Source organism: Polistes fuscatus, unplaced genomic scaffold, assembly GCF_010416935.1.
Source record: "Polistes fuscatus isolate 324 unplaced genomic scaffold, CU_Pfus_HIC Scaffold36, whole genome shotgun sequence".
Taxonomy (NCBI): domain Eukaryota; kingdom Metazoa; phylum Arthropoda; class Insecta; order Hymenoptera; family Vespidae; genus Polistes; species Polistes fuscatus.
Genome location: NW_025113114.1, coordinates 23,508 through 28,351, shown reverse-complemented (window position 1 = coordinate 28,351; position 4,844 = coordinate 23,508). Strand labels below are relative to the sequence as shown.

At 26.5% G+C, this 4,844-nt stretch overlaps 1 long non-coding RNA gene across 1 annotated transcript; it reads right to left on the bottom strand.

Moving 5' to 3' along the window:
• Nucleotides 1–788: 788 nt before the first annotated feature.
• Nucleotides 789–1,089, bottom strand: LOC122520457. Its single transcript, XR_006304549.1, has 3 exons — nt 1,048–1,089; nt 930–972; nt 789–827 (listed from the first exon to the last, which is right to left on the bottom strand). It is a non-coding gene; the product is annotated as an uncharacterized LOC122520457 (long non-coding RNA).
• Between the last annotated feature and the right edge of the window lie 3,755 nt (nt 1,090–4,844).

The window sequence follows — 4,844 nt, the reverse complement described above, 5'->3', positions numbered from 1 at the left end:
TAACGATTTAATTACATTTAAAGCAAACTATACGATCGCATACAAAAAATGCAACATTTTTCAAAACGAACACTGATTCTATGATTGCATTGCCCGCAATCGCAACTAAAGCTCTGAAAATCAAAGTTTAATTAAAGCAAGTCGTAGCGTACTTCTGTTTATTTATGTTAATAATAAAAAATATATTATAATAGTTTTATTATTCAATTATTTAAACTACGTATTTCAAAAATTCTGGAATCGTGCTACTATTTTTTGTATGCTTTAATTATTAGTAAAAAAATTATTCAAAAATTGTAACCACAAACTTGTTAACTATATAAAAAAAAAAGATAAAATACAAACGAACAAATATCGCGAATAAAGAATAAATTTCATCGCGATAGGGTTATTTTTACAGAAGTATGCTAATTGCCTTAATACTTATAGGAAAGAATAGATATAGCATTAATGTAAAACTAAACAAAGTACAATATTTATAAATTATCATTTGAACAATAAAATAGAATCGGCTGTGTCTTGAATTATTTATGTGAATTAAATACCGAAAGAACTAAAATGAATTTAAATTAAAAACATTTAAACAACAATTGCAACGCGTAATTAAATAATTAATTCGATAAATCATTTCATTTACTTTACAATTAATTAACGATACGAGAAGTTAAAATTTTCTAATGCATCGAACAATCCATTTGAAAATTGATACATTTATAAAATTAAAGAAAAGAAAGAAAGAAAGAAAGAAATACACTTGCACGTATGTATGCAATTGTATATACAACCATTGATTAGTATAATTTCCATGGAACGATGGTGAACGTCTTCTTGAAACCATAAAAAGAATAAGAGATTATGATAGAAATTTTTGTGAAACTATCGATACATATAATCGATAATAATATAATTCTAATTACAGATCTTCTTACCTAATTTCAATGCATTCACGTCATCGATAATGATTGCATGTACCTGTAAATGAAATTTGATTAGATTAAAAATTTCATAATGAAATATTTTTTAATTACAGAGTAATTAAGTTCTTACGTGGAGCGAAACTAGTTGAGACTTGTCTCGACGGCGTCCGACAGTTGAATGAGGTATGACGTAACTCGAGTCACTTCACCCCTCCTATTTACCTTATATGGCAGTCGCGAAATGTTTTTCTATGCGTACTCGATGATAGACAATGTGTATATATAGACAATGCTCGTTACTTCGTTTGACTTTGACCTTCACCTTCGCATGTTTTTCTTTATCTCTGCGTACATTCAAACGTATTTGATCATTAGTACACATAAACGTAAATATAAAAGTAAATACGTTATGAATAATACGTTAAATATGTTATATATAAAATAAACTACAATAAAATACATTAATATGAGAATGGAATGAATATACTGTGAATGTATTAATATATAAAAATGTATATGTAAATACATTGTATCATAATAATGTAATACATATTCTAATAAATGTGTAGAGAAAAAATATGTATGGAAAACTGGCTAAAATCAAATCGAATCTAATATGCTCTTCTTATCTTTGATATACGAAAAACGTCTTTATAAAACTATAAAAAGGAAAGAACAATAGTAAATATTTCGTTATTTCTAATAAATACATAAAATAAAAATACATTAAAAATTATTTTATATTCATAGTATGTTAATAAGTATGTATTGTTTAAACCAGTACATATATGTTTAAACAATAAAAAATATAAGAAGAGTTTATTAGAATATTAAAATAATTGTAAAATAATCGATAGGAATGTCTATTGTTGTCTAAAAGATCGGAATATATGATCTATATACCGTCCCCTTCGAAATCCACCGTTGAAATGAGACGTTGTCCTCTATGAAAGTACTTTTATTAGATGTTGTTTATATGACTTTGCGAACGTTGCGCATGTGTATAAAGTGAATAATCCATCTAATCGATAAATTTAAGATTATAACGTTATGATTTTCGTATTTTTATCTATTTCATGTAATTATTTTAATGCTCCTGCGCAGTGAGTGCTTTTAAATAAGCATTTTGTTAGCAATTTAGCGCACTTATTCATTTTTTTCAGCTGTTGAGGTTCTAAGTCAACTATTTAATACTGAGGTATTAGAAGATGGAGTGACTTACCAATCGAGAAGATCTAATGGTAACCTACCGTGACTACTTACCGACCGTTGAAAATGGATGGCAACTTACCGACGGTGAAGATCCGATGGTAACTTACTACGCGACAGGGTTGCCGACAGTCGTTAAGATACTATCAAATCATCTCGGTCGGTAAATTACTCAACCTCCTGATACCTCTTGTATCGTCATGCGCTCCTGTTACAAATCTTTCATTTTTGCGACGGGAGAAAAACGATTTTTACTACCGGAACATATGGATTCTTATTGAAAATTATAAAAACGTCAAAATTTTTATTCGGGGGTGGCATTTAAATGCCTTTCACGGTTATATAGATATATTAAATATTGATAGATACATTCATTAATATTTTTCCGAGCTATTAAATAAATATACAGTCTTCTATAATATTAGTTCTATGAATCTATATAAAAAGATCGCGAAAATATATAATTATAAAACAATTAATTATAAAATAATTAGTTTCCGTATATTAAATGGATAAAAGGAACCAATGAGAAAGGAATAAGGATATGATATGCATGATGAATGCATAAGTGCATTAAAATAATTGTTAATGTATACGTAATGTACACATATATGTAAATGAAAAAAGAATGTACATTTCTCTAAACAATTATACAATCAATATATTCAAACAATTAATAAACCATATACTAATGGAAAATGTGAATTATTAAAGTTTACCATTATGATGGAAGAAAGCTGGGGTGTTCGCTCGTTTTAGTATCATAAAAAAACTGCTTGGATTTATTTTAAAATCTTGTAACTCTTCTTTTATGTATGTACTTGATACACAAAACAATAAGAAAGCCTAATAGATGCTGTGGAATTCCAAATCTTCAAATACTTGTAAATCTGCAAATCGTAAAATTGTTTTAATAAAGTATCAAGTTATCCTTGTTAATATTTAAAAAATAATGTGTAAAATGAAAATAATATACACTAAAAACTTTATCACATTGCACAGAAAAACACACAAAATTTATTTAATTAATAAATCAAAAATCAATTCTACTTTCCTATTAGATGTACACGTTTCTTGATAATATTTAAAAAATAAGGAATAAAATGAAGAGGTTATACAATAAAATCCGCACAGAAAAACACATTTATATAGAAAAAAACCACGTTATAGAAATCTTTAAAACAAATGACATAAAGCACTGTAATCATCCTTAAAGAATTAAAATAACAAGAATTTTTCCATTTCGATACAGAATATGGGAATTTATACTTTCATAGTTGGCATGAGAGATTTCAATTGTTTTGTTTCAATTTATTTTAATTCTTCAAGGATGGCTATAGTGCTTTATATCAATTGCTTTAAAGATTTCTATAACGTGGTTTCTTTTCTATACAATTGTATTTTCAGTGCAATGTGATAAAGTTTTTAGTGTATATTGTCCTTATTCTACACACTATTTTGTGAATATCAACAAGGAACGTGTTATACATATAATAAACACTTATATATTTAATTTTCTTTATATTATACCAATGCTATGTTATTTTCTACTTTTTTTAGGTTTCCAAACATTGGTAGAATACAGCATTAATATACATACTCATTGTCAGTCTAATTGTGTTTACTTTTTTATATTGATATCAGCTGTGGTAAGTTTATCTCTTTTCTTTTATAACATAAAGAATAGTAATATAAAAGTATGAGAAGGGGAAAGAGAGAGAGTGATATCTTATACAAATATCATACATAGATATATATAGTTTGCTTGATACTTTACTAATACAATTTTATGATTTTCAGATTTGCAAGTATTTGAAGATTTTGAGAAGCACAGCATCTATTAGGCTTTCTTATTGTTTTGTGTATCAAGTACATACATAAAAGAAAAGTTTACAAGATTTTAAAATGAATCCAGGCAATTTTTTTATGATACTGAAACGAGCAAACACCCCAGCTTTCTTCCATCATAATGGTAAACTTTAATAATTCACATTTACCATTAGTATATTGTTTATTAATTGTTTGAATATATTAATTGTATAATTGTTTAGAGAAATGTACTTTCTTTTTTCATTTACATATACTTTAATAAATGCCAGAAAAAGTAATTTAATTATACACGTTACTTTGTTAGTTAGTATTCATTCAATATTAACAATTGTATAACAATTATTTTAATGCACTAATGCACTTTTCTTATATTGCAGCTAAATTTTATCCTCGAAGTCATCACTGCGCAGGAGCATTAAAATAATTACATGAAATAGATAAAAATACGAAAATCATAACGTTATAATCTTAAATTTATCGATTAGATGGATTATTCACTTTATACACATGCGCAACGTTAGGAAAGACATATAAACAACTTTCAATAAAAGTACTTTCATAGAGGACAACGTCTCATTTCAACGGTAGATTTCGAAGGGGACGGTACATACGTCATATATTCCTAGCTTTTAGACAACAATAGACATTCCTATCGATTATTTAACAATTATTTTAATATTCTAATGCAATCTCTTTATATTTCAGATTGTTTAAACACATATGTACTGGTTTAAACATTACATACTTATTAACGTACTTTGAATATAAAATAATTTAATGTGATATTTTTCTGAATAAAAATTTTATTATCCAAAGTCATCATTGCACAGGGACGTTAAAACAAATGTATATTAGTTTAAACAATTACACAAAAATTGAAGGAATGTT